Source organism: Octopus bimaculoides, chromosome 3 (genome assembly GCF_046866305.1).
Source record: "Octopus bimaculoides isolate indiv1 chromosome 3, ASM4686630v1, whole genome shotgun sequence".
In the NCBI taxonomy this organism is placed as follows: Eukaryota; Metazoa; Mollusca; class Cephalopoda; order Octopoda; family Octopodidae; genus Octopus; species Octopus bimaculoides.
The window spans coordinates 94,297,306-94,317,305 of NC_142930.1; the positions used below are offsets into that span (position 1 = coordinate 94,297,306).

Sequence of the window (20,000 nt, forward strand, 5' to 3'; positions counted from 1 at the left end):
TGTATGTATGTATGTATGTATGTATGTATGTATGTATGTATGTATGTATGTAACGATAGAGAAGGTGAATGACAATGACCTTTTTGTGTGCACAGTCTGTGACAAACCATGCCTATCTTCTACTGGCTTCAAATCTTATCTGTGAACGCATGGAAAACGAACCTCCATCAACTATTCTGCCTATATGTCTGTGCACATCATTGAATGCAGTGTATGCCAGAAGGTTTGCAAATTCAACGGAGGCCTCAAGAGACATTTAATTTCCACAAAGAGCAGAACTGATCTGTACCTCTTGGTGGTCCAAATCGGAGGTGCAATCTATGTGGGTGTCTTTTCAGAACATTGGTTTAAAACGCCACATCAGACGCCATGAGTGTGCTAAGGTGTAGTTACAGGAAGTGGTCAAACTCTGCATAAGGAGTAGACAACTAACATGTATGTATGTATGTATGTATGTATGTATGTATGTATGTGAGCAATTAGATATATATATGGGTATGAGACGTTTTGGCAGAGCCAATTTGGCACTGCTTATTTGGCGTCGCTGATTCGACGCTAACTTATTTGTCATCAGACATTTTAATGTTTTTCTCGTTCTTTTTTGCCTCATACATTCTCTTCCCATTCACTCTTTCTCCCCCCTCTCTCTCTCTCTCTGTATTTATGTGTGTGAGCATATTTGTAAGTGCATTAGGAGAGAGAAAGTGTTCATGCCGATCGAACACGGCGTCGAGCTGGCACAATAGTTAGCACACCGGGCAAAATGCTTAGTGGCATTTTGTTGGTCTTTACGATCTGAGTTCAAGCCGATCGAGATCAATTGATAAATTGCAATTTGACTCTCTCCCACTTCCTTTCTCTCTGTCATGCTTCCTCTCGCTCTCTCCCGCTTCCTCTCTCTTTTCCGTTTCCTCTCTCTCTCCCGTTTCCTCTCTCTCTCTCGCTTCCTCTCTCCCCTTCTCTCTTTCTCCCTCTCACACAATAAAGTTGTCTGTGCGTATTTCTGAATATACATACGTATGTGTGTGCATGTGTGTGTATGTATGCGAGTGTGTGTGTGTGTGTGTGTGTGTGTGTGTTTGCATCCAGTACGAAAAGCAAGGTCTCCAATGCAATCCGAGTGTCCACTCAACTGTGCCAGTTTCTCTGTATCAAAAAAGCTGTGGCAAAGCATCTCATCCCGTTTCCCATATTCGGTTGCATTGCACGATACCTGCGTTCACCAAAGTATTGTTTGGTGGCGACAGAAACTGCACAAAAACCCCCTCTGTTGGATATATATATATATATATATATATATATATATATATATATATTTATATATATATATATATATATATATATATGTACATATCTAGGTACGTATATCTTTGTGTCTGTCCCACCACCACCACTTGCTAACCGGTTTTGACATGACATCTCAGTAACCAAGCGGATCGATAAACAAGAACGATAGAATATTCCCGGGCTTTAAAACATAAGTGCTGGAGTCATTTTTTCGACTAACGTCTCCATGGTGATAACTCAGAATGGCCTCGGTCTAATGATGAAAATAAATAAGATATAAGATCCCTCTTACTCTCATATATATATATATATTTATACAAGGGCATTACTATACAAGAATGCCTCACGCTATGAGGGACTCTAAGGTCAGACTACCATAAAAAAACACATTATGGTAGTCTGACCATAAAGTCCCTCATAGCGTGAGGCATTCTTGTATAGTATTGCCCTAATATAATTAAATATATTTTGGGAATAAATGATGGATTTTCCCTTATGAGGTTTTTTTCACGCTAGCTACTTGATAAATTCTTGTAAAAGAATTCATCCTATTATTGAATTTAAATATATATATATATATATATATATATATATATATATGTATGTATGTATGTATACACACACACACATATATATTTATATATACATACACATACATACACACACACATATATCTATGCATGTGTTTATGTGTATGTGAATGTGCGCATGTATATGTCACTGATGCACGCATATGACTTAGTAGCATTCAGCGGAATGATACAAGGATGTGGCAGAGAACATTTTGATAGATAAGCAGATTTCCTAAGTAATGATAGACTTAATATACACATGCCTGAATACTGAAAATGCTGACGTATTCCTGTGTACATTCATTAGCAAGAACTATTTTTAAACATGACATATTTTATATAAATGAGCGTAACATTCGTCTGTCTACAGGCATACGTGAATGTATGCATATATACACAGACAAACATTCATGCATGCCTATATACGTACATTCATTCATACACATATACATACATACATACATACATACATATATAGCAAACTCCTTCGAAATAACAAAGAAATGCTCCACTAAAACAATATGCTAATAATAGAAAAACATTTAGGAAAGCAATGTTTAGTACTGGAAAATGGTACTAAGAACCTTTCCGAAGTGCTTAAAAATAATCCTTGTCATGTCAAGTATAAATAGTTCTAGCAATGTGAGGTTTTACTATTATGTTACTAACCGAATCGATCGATCTTTTGTCCAGCTTTCTTGCTTTCATAAAGCTATTGACGTCACTGCAGACAGTCGTTTGGCTGATATAACCAAGGAAATCTGAAGCAATGCCTTCATTTATTATCGGTCTCAAGGAGAAATTGCGTTTTAATTACGTTAAATATGTTAATATATGAAAGAGGAAAAACTTGCAAAAACTCGACATCGCACATGGATATTGGAAAATTATTTCTGATATCGAGGTAGAAATGACAAACACTCCACTGCCACCACCGTCATAGAGTAAACGTGAGGATTCACTGATGCAAGTGATTGATTTGATTTCGATTCCTTGTTGAATTTCATTATTCATTTATTTATTTAATTAACAGATGAAGTACAATTACACTCATTTAATCCATACATAAATATCATAAAAATATGTGTGTGTATATATATATATATATATATATATATATATATATATATATATATATTTGCATTGGCCAAGTGAATGACTTCTGGATTCTCTTGTCTATTTCCTGATGTGAACAACATCTGCACCGTTAGTGTTTGATCAGACAGGCCTGTGAGACGTTTTTTTCGTATTAATGATCTCCTCATACTCCTCGAACATTATTCTAAAGTAATTCATGCTTATTTCAGGTGATATATTGCTTAGTGTCACCTGACATAGTAATTTCCCTAAATACAAGAGTATGAATGGATAATTATTGGCATGCATGTATCACTTTTTAAAAATTTCTTCTTCAACTGCCATCCCATACTTCCTTTGCTTTCTCACACCGCATATTGCTTCGTGCATGTGTCCTTCGTACATATCTCCAATACGCTGACAAACGGCGTGTATTTTTTGTATCCGTGGTAATGGATGAGTTGTTCTTCCTTTCTTGCTCTAGTTGTTGATATTGTTACTACTGTTGAAAGTATTGTTCTCACTCATGTTACGCTCTCTTGATGCACTGTTTTCGCTGTTGTTACTGTTGTCTTGCTCCATTTGTTGAATATGACGACAATCGCTAATTTTCATGTTGTTTCCTTAGTTACATTTGTTGTAGTTGGGGTGGTGTGTTACTGTCGCTAATTTTACCTGTATTTTTTTACTGTTGTATTTGTTATTGTTAGTGACGGTCATACGTTATAAGTCAGTGAAGTATTTCTTTCCACTTTATAGTATAATATTCATTACTCGCAGGTGGATCATTTGATTTGCTACCATATTTCTTTAACGACGGAATTAGAGATAGATTTTCTTCTATACCCACTATTCTCTTCTCTAATTCCACTGAAAACATTTTGGAAATTTCAGCAAAATATTACGAGACTTCATTTTTTGAATGGACATAAAAGCCTGCTCTGCGCTTATAAAGTGAGAAGGACTATCTCAGCAGTTGCCTGGCCACCTTCAGAAAATGAATGCCATAATTTTAAACTACTTAAAATGGAAAAGAAACAAAGATTTTATGTGAACTTCTTTTTTTTAACAACAACAATGATAATAATCCATTATGTTATACAAAACAAGGCCTGGAATTTTAGCGGGAGGAGGCTGATCGATAGCATCAACTCCGGGTTCTTTATTTTACCAATCCCGAAGAGATGGAAAGTAAAACTAACCCCGTTGGTATTTGAACTCAGAAAGTATAGCCAGAAGAAACACCGCTAAATATTTTGTCCAGCGCGTGCACGAGACTCCCAGCTCCCCTTTACAATGTAATAATAATAATAATAATAATAATAATAATAATAATAATAATAATAATAATAATAATAAGAAGAAGAAGAAGAAGAAGAAGAAGAAGAAGAAGAAGAAGAAGAAGAAGAAGAAGAAGAAGAAGAAATGTACACGCTTTGACTTGGTATAACATATGGGCTATAGCAAATATTCTACTCAATACCACAGATTTGCTTGTCAGTTGTTTGACCTTAGCCAGTTGAGCATGCGCCTTGGTGGATGATCCCGAGCAGTAGTAGTTGGGGAGCATCATAGTTGAGAGGAATATTTTGCGGGTGTGAGTTTGAATAATTCACCACTGGAAACATGGGTATTTCGTTCAACATCCTTAAGCAACTCTTATTAAGGGACCTTTTAAGTGGCGATGACTACTCGACCTGAAGAAAATTTCAACTGGGCTCAACTTGCAAGGTCATGCGCTGTTTATCTTGATATGAGGTCACCATGTCGTGCACATATTGTGATGCATATGTCTCGTGTACCCTTATCAGATGGGTAGTCATGATGGGTATACTGGGCTTCGTATATTTTACCCCAGTTTCACTTTTATGGCATGCACTACTCACTCCCTCACATAATAATAATAATTCTTTCTATAAAAGGCCTGAAATTTGGGATTAGCCGATTACATCGACCCCAGACTTTCACTGGTACTTAGTTTATCGACCCTGAAAGGATAAAATACAAAATCGACCTCGACGGAATTTGAACTCAGAACGTAGTGAAATGCGAAATTCCATTTGGCATTTCGTCCAGCGAGCTAACGATTCTGCCACTCCGCCACCTTACATAATAATAATAATAATAATAATAATAATAATAATAATAATAATAATAATAATAATAATAATAATACTGCTGCTGCTGCTGATGATGATGATGGTGATGATGACAGATCAGACGAAGAGCGTTCAACTAATAAAATATCTATTGCAATCGCATCGCACTCTTCGCCTTGTCTGCTTACTTTTGTGAAGAGTTAGGTCAATCCTTTTAAAATATCATAATAATAATAATAACAATAATAATAATAATAATAATAATAATAATAATAATAATAATAATAATAATAATAATAATAATAATAATAATAATAAAGATAATGATAATATCAACACCTACAAAAATCTGCATTGTTTGGAATTACAAGAAATTTTCACAGGATTCTTGAAGCATGACCAGTAAACAAATGTCACCTTAGTCTGCTGGCTGTGGACAGCTCACACATTACATCATACCCGGCAAAATAAAATGTAACGATTCTTTGGGACTTCCCAGTGTGTACAGAGCGAGCCATCAAAGCAAATACGCCAGATATTGTTGTGAAAGGCCAAAACAATAACGTTTGTTTGTTGATTGACATGAGCATACCCTGTGACCATAACATCTCGGCAAAAGAATCTGACAAGCTCAGAAAATGTAAAGACTTGTTAATCGAAATCGAAAAGTTGTGGCATCTCAAGACGGTTAAACTACCACTGATTGTAGGAGTACTTGGAATGATCAAAAAGGAACTAAAATTATTTAAGAATGATCCCTGGCTTACCATCCATGCAAGAAGTGCAAAAGATTGTCTTAACTAGTACGTCACACGTACTGAGAAGAGCATTGTCGCCGTGAATTCTCTTTTCTTTTCGCCTCTTTACTTTCTTTGTTTACTTATTTATTTTGTATTTTGTATTTTTTCATTATTCCTTTTCCTCTATGTCTTTCTTCTCATTTTTCTCTATCATATGACTTCGTAGATGAACAAACTGGTGTGTTTATTTTAATGGTCTACCAGTGTATACAGGGAGTTTGTCTGCTCTAGCTGTCAGGAAAACACTCGGCAAGAAATGGAAACAGAATTGAAAGAAGATAATGATAATAATAATAATAATAATAATAATAATAATAATAATAATAATAATAATAATAATGGTACCCAAATATATGGTACCCTAGGCATAACACCTACATGAACTTCTAACTTGTTGTCTCTTGAGGTCTCTGGGTGAGACTTGGATCCAACTTGTACAAATGCAAAACAAAAGTCAAACATAAAATAATAATAATAATAATAATAATAATAATAATTTATCCTGATGCAGAACCAAACAGGGGTTCTCATGTTTTTATCTTAATTCATTGGAAGTTTTAACATGTATATTATTTGTCTTGGTGTTACACCAAGTTGGGCAAGAGCAAATTCAACAGCACAGATTTCTTGTCAGATGTTTGACTTTAACCATTTGAGCATATCTCTTAGTAGCTGATGATATGTGCATCTCCGATCACAAAAAAAGGACTATTGCAGGTGCATTATAACCAGGTGTCGATAGAAATTCTTTAGGGTTTGAATAATTTACCATTGGAAACAGTGGTGTTTCGCTCATCATCCTCATACAACCTTTATACAGGAACCTTTTGAGCAAGATGGGCTGCTAGATCAGAAAACAATTTAACTTGGCCTCACTTGTAAGGTGATGCACCAATTAATTTGATATGGGGTCACCGTGTCGCACATTTGTGTTTGTGATGCATGTGCATGGTGTACCCTTATCAGACGGTTAGTCATGGTGGGTATACTGAACTTGGTATATTTGTACCCCTGCTTTATTTTTAAGGCATGCGCTACTCTCTATTCAATGATAATAATAATAATAATAATAGTAATAATAATGATGATGATGATGATGATGATGATGATGATGATGATGATGATGATGATGATGATGATGACGATGACGATGATGATGGTAATGATAATAATAATAATAATAATAATAATAATAATAATAATAATAATAATAATAATAATGTTTCAAACTTTGGCACAAGTCCAGCAATTTTGGGAGATGAGTAAGTCGACCAGACCGAACCCAGTGCTCAGCTGATACTTATTTTATCAACCCCAAACGAGTGAAAGGCAAAGTTGATTTCCGAAAAAATTGAACTCGGAATGTAATGCAACTAAACAATTTGTCAGGCGTGTTAACGATTCTACCAGCTAGTCACCCCACAATGATGATGATGATGATGATGATGATGATAATACTAATAACTTTTGCCTAATATGATGCTTTCCTACGATGTGGGAACCTTTGAGCCGAATTATTGTAGTAGCATGTACTGATTTCTTCAAACAGTTGTAGAAAATAGTAGTAATGGTAGAAACAGCAGAGAAACTACTGAACAGATTTTAAATAGACAAGATGATATTGAACGATTGTAAGTGGAAATATACGATTACAATAAAGCGTATGATTCACTTCCTCACTCATTGGTAAGAGAATACATGAATTGCTTCAGGATAGAAAACAATGTCGCTGACTTTAATGAATGAAACATAAATACTAGAAGTATGAACATACCTCATAAGAAGAGTTACTGGAAGAGATTGTAATAAAGAGCGGAATCTACGTTTACCACGACTGTTGTTTGCTGTGTTCATGCTACCTCTAACGAGTATTAGGTGTGACTTAGGAAGGTCCAAATGCGGACAAAGTCAACTTTGTATTTCATACATTCGGATCCATAAAATTTTAAGAACCTAATAGTATTTAACCCAGCTCTGAGTTCAAATCCCGCCATGGTCTGTGGGGTTGTAGACGTGACCCAACCCCGAGTTCAACACCATCACCCGGCAGCGTGGGAGCCTTTAGCGGAGTCAACTGCTGCAAGCACTGGGGCCAGATTTCTGACTGAAGGATACACTCTCCCTACTTCATCAGTCTCAGAGGTCCTGTAAAGGGTCTTTCTGACTGACTAAAAGACAAAAAAACATATGTATTATACTATTCATGAACTGTTTTAAGATATGTGGAAAAAAACATAGATAAAATTGATGCGCTAGTAAACACTTCGTTTGTTCCATAAAAAAATGGGGTATTGTTTTCGCAATTAAGAACAGTTTAGTGCTGATTTTACGAAGAAGAAAGCTTGTTTTCTGATAAAATAACGTTACCAGAGGGATAGATGAAGAAAGACATTGAAATATTTTGGCATATGTCAAACATATAATACCAAGGGAAAACTAAATGAAAAGTTTATATGAAGATTTTATGAGGTTGAAGTTCGCTTTATAAAGTAAATGAATAGAATTTAGAAGAAACAAGACTGACTCAGTATACGCAATAACGATGAGTTGAGATTATTAAATGTAGAGAATAAAGCATTTAGAGAATATGTATCAAAATATGAATGGTAATGCCGATGACTGATGCATTGAATTTAAGGGATGTCAATAGAATTTTCTTCCTATATATAGAGGTGACCAAGCTGCATAAACGGCATTAACAGACTTGACATAAAATACAATACATGATTTTGGCTGATGCAGGCAAACTAACATTGCGTTTTGCAAAGTGAAAGTTGCATTGAAACGAATTATGATTATAAGAAGGAAAAAGTATAATCTACATAGATAAAAAATTAATGCATAACCAAGTTAGATCGGGGCATTAAAGTTGAGAGTGAAGTCCGAATATGAACAGTGCAAGAGCTAACCCTAAAGACTAATTATGTGAAATGTAATATCAACAAAGCAGTAGAGGCAGTATTATGTATACTCTAGAATAAAAGATGACTCTGTCAATCACGTGATGAGTGTAGTATACTAGTATGTGTGTGTGTGTATCCTTATGTCGGTGATTTTTTTAATGTTTCTTGGAGAAATTTATCAAGGTGCGTTTCCCTATAATGAGCTGTTCTTCTTCCTTTCTATCCTTCAGAATAATGCTGAATAAGACTACAGCAGCTGAAGGAAATTAATTGATTTTCTTCACTACTGTATTACAGTAGAGAGATCTTTTGTCAGATATGTACTTGTTTGAAGATAAATTGGAGATTCACCTATCTATTCTCCAGTATATATTTTATGAAGTTAGGCCATTAGAACAATTATTAATATAAATGGCTTCTGCATTCGGTGAATTATATGGGCTTGCTTGACTATCTAAATTATGTCTAAAAACGTCGCTATTTTTAGGCCGGTATTTACTGCAATCTTAAGGCCAAGTTATCTAACTATAGTAATTAACATTAATGTTTTATCCTTCATTCAGTCAGGTCTGTTGAACCGGTCGCCCGGGAAACCCCAGATTAACAGCCGACTGGTTCAGAAGTAAATTATTATTACCATGTTATTGACAATTTATTCTCATGTTAATTACAACCTACACAAAGAGATTACACACACACAAAGGCAGAATATACATTTATGCATGTATACATACAAACATATATATGAATACACACACAGACATATACATACATACAGGGTGCGGTGAATATGCTGTCATCTAAATTTCGCAAAAAATGAATATAACACTGACATCTCATTTTAACAGATATATTTAACATTATCTTGAAATATTAAAGAGTAAATTTATTTAATAAAATTGCTATTGGCTTCAGCCACAGCCTCTAGACAACTTCAGAATCTCATGTAACTCTTCTGGACCGTCTGCTTTTTAAGTTGATGAATGTTGCCGTAATCCTTGCTTTTAGTGCATATTTGGTTTTGCTGGTTTCTCGCTCAACTGCGCCCACATAATTAATAATCAAGGTAGTTGCAGTCTAAGGAGTTAGGTGGCCAAATATTAGTGGTGATGTGGTCGTAGAAATTGTCTGACAGTCATGACTGGGTTCTCCTGCTTGTGTGGCAGGGTGAAGAATCTTGTCAGACATAGTATTCCAGCAGCCACCCTCTTGACCCAGAGCAGCAGTACCTCCTGCAGGCACTTGATGTAGTCCTCCGTGTTGAGGCTGAGGCCGTGTGGGAAGATGACTGGAGGTATAACGTCGCCATCACTAGTGATCACTCCAAACACTATGATGTTGACTGGATGTTTGATTCAATTGTTGTATTCTACTTACTATGCCAATCCTCAGGTCTTTTCCATTCTTTCTCAGCTCTGAATTAAATGTTGCGGTTATTACCCATTTTGGGTCTATCGACGGTGGAATTCTTCCCACCCTGGCCCTGGCGATTCTTTTGGCCCAACAGTTCGGCATCACCGTCCATTTTACTCCCGTCAACATCATGTTGCCTGATTTTTTCGCTTCCTCTTCTGAAAGAAAGGTTACTACTATAGTTCCGTACCTTCTTCCTCTTGTAAAAAACGTTATCATTTCTCCCATGTTCAACACCAACATTTCCTCTATCTCTTCCTGCGGCGCGTGTTAGAACCCATTCTCCCATTTTCATTCAAAAATGTTCTGAATGTTACCATTTTGCTTTCCATTTTGCTTTTTTCCTCCTCTGGCAGGGTCATTTTTATGTTTGACTCTTCTTTTTTTACATTCTCACAATATTTAGTTATCTTCTCTTTATTCCACTCCATCTTCTCCGGCTTCAGCACACGTGGGTCTATAGCAACTCGACCTCCAGTAGCGTTCGAGTAACTCTTCAATTTTGCAATTGCTTCACAGCCACCCAACAATGGCTGCTTCGCAAAAGAATTCGGCTAGACTCCTCCCAAAAAACAAAAAAAAAATGGCTTACTAGCTGTCGATGCCTATACGCCTTTGGAAACATATATATTTCAAGTGATATACATTCACTAATTTCGAAAATAGAAATATTACATTTCTAAATCTCTCTGAGAGATTTATACAGTAGCAGCACGGTAAAGAGATGGCTTGTTGTCAACTTAATGTGACAGTCCCATGAAAGAGAAGAATGCTACTGTCACATTAAATTGAAAACATTAAGTTGACAATATGCCATCTCTTTATCGTGCTGCTAGTGTATAAATCTCTCAGAGAGATTTAGAAATGTATTATTTCTATTTTAGAAATCAGTTAATGTATTTTACTTGAAATATATGTTTTCAAAAGCGAATAGGCATCGACAGCTACCTAGCCACACCTTTTCGTTGTTTTTTGAAGAATTCTAGCCATTTTTTTTTGTGCGAAGCCGCCATTGTTGGGTGGTGGTGAATAACTGAGTAAAATGAGAAGATATGCGGAGGCTACTGGAGGTCGAGGTCCTCTAGACCCACGTGTGGTGAAGCCGGAGATGACACAGTGGAATGAGGAGCTGATAAACAAATATTATGGTATAGTAGAGAAGGAAGGGTAAAATATAAAAATGATCCAAAATGAATATTGAACTGAAAGTTAAATGATATACATAAACAGTAAAATGACACTGCCTGCTTGTGGAGTGCAGGTTAGACATTTCATATCATTTTATCCATAATTTCATCCGCTATATGTTTTGTGCACCCCACTGTATTGTTTTGTCTGTTTTAGTATCGTCCTACCTTTATAAGAGCCTTTGTGCTTAATAAAAGAAATCAGCTAGCAAGCCATACTACTACAGACTGATGATGAGCAATGACTCTGAAAATAGTCTCTGGATGCTGGCTTTGCTGGGTGGAGGTATATATCTCCCCTTTGAAAAAATAAGGACACAAAAAATGTGTTATGGCCAGCTGGAAACGGTGCTTCCAGTGGCTAAATAGCAGTAGCTTTCTTCCCTTTCATGGGACTGTCACGTTAAGTTAACAACATGCCATCACTTTATATATATATATACATGCATACATACATGCATGGATACACACACACACACACACACACACATATATATATATATATATATATATATATATATATGTGTGTGTGTGTGTGTGTGTGTGTGTGTGTGTGTGTGTGTGTGTGTGTGTGTGTGTATGTGTTTTTATATTATTAATAAATTAATAAACTCATCAATAATATATTTAACTCTTTAAATTTTAGGTTACTTTATATTTTATATTTTAGACTTTACAATATTCATGCTTAATTACGCATAAATTTTTATACGCATATATATTCACACATATATTTATCTATATTCAGATTTTTATATGTATTGATATTTATATTTCGTATATTTATATTTTAAATTTTAAATTTATTATGTTGCCGTGTCATGTTGGATGTATGTCTTTCAAAACATTAAATATTGATTTCCTGAGTATATTATTGATGAGTTTATGAATTTATTAATAATATAAAAACACATATATACATATTTATTTGCTCAAAATAATTGAGCATTCAACATAAGTTCAATTATATATTCTTTTAGAATATTACTTATAAAAGTTATATATATATATATGTAAATTTAATAGGTTTCTTTCTGGTTCTGTGTACCAAATCCATTCAAAAAACTTTCGTCAGGCTGAAACTTTAGAAGAAGGTACTTAGCTAAGGTGTCACGCAGCGGGACAGAACACTGGTTCACGTGGTTAGGAAGTAAGCTTCTTACCACACAGGCACACAAAGATAGAATTAGAAAAAATCGATAGAAGGAAAGATAGATGCACTGATAGATAGAGAAATAGTTAGTTAGTTAGATAGATAGATAGCAAGTGAGTAAGTGAGTATGAGAGAAAGAGAGCTGTAAGAATGAAAATATAAAATTTTAGATAAATGTTTTTACTTACCAAATTACGAAGTTATATCAGTGTTGTTAGAAGAAATTTTATATTTCGAATGTTATTAACGGCATTAAGAATGATAATGATATCCACTTATTGCCGGTATCTGAAACAAGAAAAATATGGCGATTAAACATAAATGTTAAATATTTTCTTTTTCAGAATATGTACGGCCGTAGCTTGATTTCAAATATTGCAAACACTTTATAATCAATATAAAATCCATGCGATCTTCTATTGCTGCTATTATTATTATGGATGTTGTAGTTGTTGTTACTGCTATTATTTTTATGATCATTATCATCATCTTCATCATTATTGTTATTGTTATTATTATTATTATTATTATTATTATTATTATTATTATTATTATTATTATTACTATTATTATTATTATAATTATTATTATTATTAATATTTTCAGAGCACACTATTGATCAACAAACAGGTTAAAACTTCTTCTTAGATCGTTTAATATTTAATTCACATCTGGGATGCTTTATTCGCTTATTAAAAGGATTCCGGTACTTATCTGGTATTTTATTTCATCGATTCCGGAAACATAAATAGAAAAGTTCACCTGAGATGATTTTTAACAAAGAACTATATAAGCTAAATTAAATACGTAAACACTTAAAATACCTTCTTTTACTACTAGCTTCTGATATAGTTATATCGGTTCAAATCGTAGAGAGAGGTTTATCTCGACCCGTCTTTGGATTATAATTTATTTCATCAAACAATAAAGGCCAGAAGGCAAATTTTATTTCCGTTAGATTTGAACTCAGAACATAAAAAAAAAAACTTTTCAAAATGCCGAGGATTTTTTCCGACTTTGAAGCGATTGTGCGTGCCCACTGCAAAAGAAGATGATGGATATCGCTATAGCTAGATAGACCCCAGTACGTAACTGGTACTTAATTTATCGACCCCGAAAGGATGAAAGGCAATGTCGACCTCGGTGGAATTGGACTCAGAACGTAAAAACAGACGAAATACAGCTAAACATTTCGCCCGGCGTGCTAACGTTTCTGCCAGCAACTGTATTTATTATTGGTATTATGACCTTCCCAAGACCCAAGATACAAAAATTATATATATTGTATACACATACACACACACACACGCACACACACACACACACACACATATATATATATAAACTTAAACTTCGTTCAACTTGTATTTAAAACAATGATAATTTAAAACAATGATAATTTAAAACAATGATAATTTAGGTAAGATGTTTTTTGTATATAATATACATGTTAATATTATGGATGAAGGGATGATTGTTGAATGGTTATTATTTTGATATTATGATATTTTTTAAATAATTTTTCTATCTTTATATAATAAGTATTTCATATTAATTCATTTGGTACTTATTGTTGGTTGAGATATATATCTAATTATTGTTCTACTTACGATCTGACGAGTAGCTATATTTTTGAATAGAACTTATTTTCGATAATTTCAATTGATTTTAATCGATTTAAATTTCTTTTCTATTTGAAAATTGGTTATGAAACACGTGTAATCTTTTTATTATATTTATCTTATGATATTTACTTTACTTTATATTATACTCATTTATTGTGCTTTTAATTATTAATTTTTCTATATGTGATAGTGGATTTTCATCGATGAGTTCTTGAAAATTGGTTATTTTCCCTAAAACTATATATATATATATATATATATATATAAAGGGAGAGAGATAGAGAAAGACAGAGAGACAGAGACAGAGAGAGACAGAGACAGAGAGAGACAGAGACAGAGAGAGACAGAGACAGAGAGAATGGGAGAGGGGAGAGGAGCTAGATATATAACGTACATATGCATATATATACATATAGATAGAAAGAGAAAGACTCAAAATATTTAGTCGATGAACATTCATGTGTAAATATGTAGATATTTATATATTAACAGAGTAGAGTTACATAGAGTACAAAAACACAGAAAATTAAAGAGGGAAGGTATGATATTTTAGGCCCGACTGCTGTTTTTTTGGCGGGGCGGTGGCTCGTAATTACATAATAATGATGGCAGATACAATTCACAAAATGTCAAGAATATGCAACCAGTAGTGGATGTATAAGAACATCAGATAAACCTGGCCTCCTTTATCAGGGTGGAGATATCTAACACACACAGATGTGCATGTATATATTATATATATATATATATATATATATATATATATATATATATATATATATATATATATATATATAAACAATATATGAGTATATACATATATATGTACATGTATGTATATACGTTCATCCACATGTACATATAGATACATAACTAGGTACATGATGTGGCAAAAGAACAAGGACAAAAATGGTAAACAAGGTGCAACAAACAAGCAAGCCACATAGAAACATCCACTTCATCAGCTGCCACCATTAAAACTCCGGCGTTTCGAAGAATTAAGGCAGTACGCATCGTTAAAACGGTTCTTCCCACGAACACAAATTAAATTGTTTTCGTGGAGGGTAGTGGCGGACGGAAAACAAGACAGGAAAACGAAACGGTGAAATAAACAAACAAAAAGGCTGTACAGCCAGACGTGAAGTGTGTATGTCTCGAACGCTGTACATACACATATAGGTTAGTAGAGTTAGAGGTTGGAATAACCATATAAGGGATAAATACTACTGGTATAATTACCTATGTTAACCCTGAACACATATATATGCAAGCATATTATGCTCATAGATTAAATGTAATGACAAAGATAAACATGAGTTTATCAGGAATATATATATATATATATATATATATATATATATATATATATATATATATATATATATATATACATACATATATATATATATATATATATATATGTATGTATGTATGTATATATACATACACATATATAATTGTGTGTATACACACATATATATGGTAACAATTATGATTTAAAGAAACCGTTTACAATACCTGACGCTAGAATATTTTCTGAAACCCAGGCTCAAATGTTTGCAGCACAGTGAGATCCGTAAAAGGTACCCAATTGCTAGGTAACAGTATTAAATTGTGCAACGGATTATGTCTACCGACCAAGTAAGCCGTAGTGGGATTTGAATTTAGAACGGAAAGAATCAGAGCAAAAGTTACAAATTATCTCCCTTGGTCCTTTAAAGTTTCTGCCAATCTGCTGCAAAATACTAGTATTTTATCTATCGACGCTGGAAGAACGAAAGGAAAAGCTGACTTCAATGAGATTTAAACTGAGAATATACTGGGGTGGGGAGAGGAATAAATATTGGTTTCAAATTTTAGTACAAGACCAGCAATTTTGGTGTAGAGTGTAATTCGATCACATCGACCCACGTGATCAACAGACACTTATTGTATCGACCACGAAAGGCGAAGTTGACATTGATGGAAATTGAATTCAGAACGTAAAGACAGACGTAATGCTGCTTGGCATTTTGCCTGGCGTGCTAACTATCCTGCCAACTAACTATGCTGCGTGCTAACTATTCCGCCTGGGTGCCGGAATAAATATTTTGAGACATTTCGTCCCACGATCTATTTATGCCATTTCCTCACCTATAAACGGTATTTGATATAAGTGCTATATTGAAATATAAAAATATAAAATAAGAGAAAAGAAACAAACTTGTTGGTTGGTTTCTTGCTGTGTAGTTAGGGTTGTTTAACACCAGGTCGTTCCAGCTTACAACTGCCTTATTCGATGTGTTCTCCAATTTTGAGAGTATACTGTATAATTTGTTTAAACAGATGGGAATGCTACTTGTTATTCTCCTCGTACAAAGAAAAAAATGAAGGATATTGTTCTGTCATGTCTGATACTTCGCTGACCACTTATCAGAGAACAAGTGGCCTCTCATCGCATTATCGACGATGTGAATATATAGGAAATAGAAATATTAATATTGAACATAAACTAGAACTATTTGCTTACCGTGTGTTTGCCAGCGGTTTGATTATATAATTATCAAATATTTATACACATCTCAACATGGTAGTAAATGGAAGATAAATTTAAAGTAGTTCAACTACAATATATAAGCCTTCAGCTGTGGATATTTTAAACAGATGACAATACATCTTGTTGTTCTCTTCTTGAGCGCGCACACACACAAACACACACACACACACACACACATGCACACAAACACACACACATACACACTCACACACAAATATAATGAATATTGCCTTGATATGTTTCACAGTATACTGACCGTTTATCAGAGGACAAGTATCTCCTATTTTAAATTTCAACGTGTGATTAACAAGCCGTGAAGCATTTTAAAACAATCTTCCTTTATTGTTCTGTATAGGAAGAGAAGAGCAAGATATATTCACATATATATATATAAAGTTCCATATTTAAAGTTTTAACAAATGTAGTTAGACCTTTTTTTGATAAGATTTGGCATTAGGTGCTGGCCACGACCGAGCATAGAAATTACAATAGATATTTAATCTTTATTTTGTTTGCCAAAAGTATGCCAATGAATTCTACTGTGAAAAGTAACCTGCAACGAGGTGATGCTCAGCAAATGTGTGTGTGTGTGTGTGTGTGTGTGTGTGTACGATGGGTCACTCGGTACTATAGCAGATGACACTTGGCCAAGGTACCCCGCATTGAATCTGAACTCCAAAGTAGTTGCGAAACGAATTCGTCATGGCTGCGTGGTTAAAATTCACAATCATGATTAAGCCCAGCGCATAGAAATGCATGTAGTAAACATCCAACACAATACTTTCTATTTATTACTCGAATCGTCATCTAAACTTCATTTAGCCAATGAAGAACCCGGCTCTCATATTCTGTCTGTCTGTCTCTCTCTCTCTCTCTCTCTCTCTCTCTCTCTCTCTCTCTCTCTCTCTCTCTCTCTCTCTCTCTCTCTCTCTGTCACATTTTCACTCTCCCAAATAGCGACAAAAACCATAGCAAGACCAAGTGATATACCGAATTATAATATTTGCTAATGACATTTTAAGAAATTTTCGGAACTCACAAAGACTTTTAAAACAATATTTGCACGTATAGTGAAATTATGCGCTCTATTTAATTTGCAAGTAAATCAAAGGACATCCAGATAGATAATGACGAATCAAAGCTAAATTATACACATTCATAACACGATAGAAGATAAATCACATTGTTTTATACTATAATCAATGCATATTTCAGAACGTAATATGGTGAACATATTTATCGTCAATATTATGACGATAAATGAATAATCTGATAAATTATTCATCAAAATTAAGCTTATATCAGAAATGTAATTCTATTTTCAATATTGCATTGTAGATTTAGGGGCAAATATATTCTGCTGTTAAGAAGTTCGCATCGCAGTAGACCATCATATATATATATATATATATATATATATATATATATACATAATTAAGAGATCAGCAACAGTTGCTTCACCACATACCGAAGTTCAGAAATAGTAGCTAAAGTGCTAAAACTCCAACTGATAGCAATACTTGTAGACAGCAAATTGTATATATATATATATATATAGATATATATATACATGTCTCTTAAAGGATAGAGCTCAAAATCAATGCATTGAAGATACTTTATTGCAGTAACAATTATAATAACAGAAACAACCACAATAAGCCAAACCTATGCACATTTCAATAGGGTATCCCGGAAAAATAAACCACATCATAAGATGTCTCGTAAAATATTGTAACAAATTACAACATATTACAAATTTCTGGATACTCCATCTCATCAGGGTCGCATTATTGCCATCACCAATACTATTATTAGCAAAACACACACATCATCCAAGAGGGTGAAAGAATAATCGACGGCACGCAACCTACCATCGTTATTTTCTTACAGAATGTAAACAAACCAGTCAACCGAAATCCAGCGACGTACACCGCCCGGTTTACAGCCATTCAGTAAGTTAAAGCATAGGCCAAGATCCAACGATAGTGTACCAGGGGCTGAAAGTAGTAGGCTTAAGTTTTTTAGGGATAATAATGTAGGTTGTTATTCTAGGAAACAGGATAGTCTATGGTTCATCGTCCCTTATGGGAGGCAAGTAAAATCAAATTTAGTTAGTTTATTCAGGAATGTAGTTAGGAAACATTTTCCAATTAACTCGCTCTACTATAAGGTTATTAACGAGCATAAGGTAAGGTTCGGATTTTCAAACACCAAGAATTTGACCCAAATTATCGCCGCTCATAACTTTAAACTTTTATCCTCAAACTCTAGTCATAGTTCTGTTGACATAAACACAGAGGGTAATAATAATAATAATACAGGCAATGGTCGAGATGTTAGTCAAGACCAAAAGGATATGGATAATACCACTAACTTTGGTAATAAACTAATAGAAATATCTGAAGATAACCCTAATAGAATAAGATTCCTTAGTGCAAATGCTAAAACTAAAAACATTGTCTATAGGTGTAATGTTATAACGGATAAGAAGATTTGGAGTTATATCGGGGCTTCGTCACTTGAGGTCTCGAAACGAATTTCTAATCATTACTCATCCTTTAGGGATAGGAGTAAGCAATATAGTACGGCGCTTAGTAATTTAGTTTGGAAATTGAAAGATGAGAAAAAGGATTACTCCCTTGAATGGTTGTTAGTAGGCAAATCGATGCCGTACGACAAGGGTAAAAGTACTTGTTCGTTATATAACTTGGAATTATTTTCCATACTTTTTTCCAAGGGTCACCTAGTTAATAAAATAACGTTTAAAGCTTACAGATGTCTACATATGTATAGACATACGTATGCATTTTATAAATAGGAATTACCGGAATGTCTATAGGCACAAGTTCGAAATTAAGGAAGAGGTATATTCATCTCTATATATCTTACTGGAATTAGGTCTGTGGCGCAAATATATGAGTGTATATGTATATGGGTGTAGGTATACATGCGGAGACACGTGAGAGTGTATGTGTGTATATATGTATATATGTGTGTATGGAGACGTATGTGTATGTGTGTACATCTAAACATGTAAACATATATAAGCTTGTGTGTGTGTATGTGCATATGTATCGATGTATATATGGAGGTATAGCTATATGTATGTATGTACATATGTACGCATGTGTGTATGTGAGTATGTATGCGTATATATGTAAATGTGTGTGTGTATCTGTGCGCGTTTATGTGGGTGCATGTGTATCTGTATGTGTGTATATGTATATGCATGCATATGTGAGTGTATATATGTGTTTGTGTATGGTTATACATAAAAAATACATATAAATATATATTGGTGTGTGTATCTAAGTATAGGTATATGTGTGTGTGGGTGTAGGTGTGGGC

At 34.2% G+C, this 20,000-nt stretch overlaps 1 protein-coding gene across 2 annotated transcripts in view; it reads right to left on the reverse strand.

Moving 5' to 3' along the window:
- The window catches only part of LOC106880955 (neuronal acetylcholine receptor subunit alpha-10), a 608,885-nt gene that overhangs the window by 372,455 nt on the left and 216,430 nt on the right, over nucleotides 1–20,000 (reverse strand). For both annotated transcript variants that reach the window (XM_089349378.1, XM_089349377.1), the window contains exon 3: nucleotides 12,680–12,779. The gene's annotated coding sequence lies outside the window, so the exon portion shown is untranslated. The remainder of the gene's footprint in view (nucleotides 1–12,679; nucleotides 12,780–20,000) is intronic.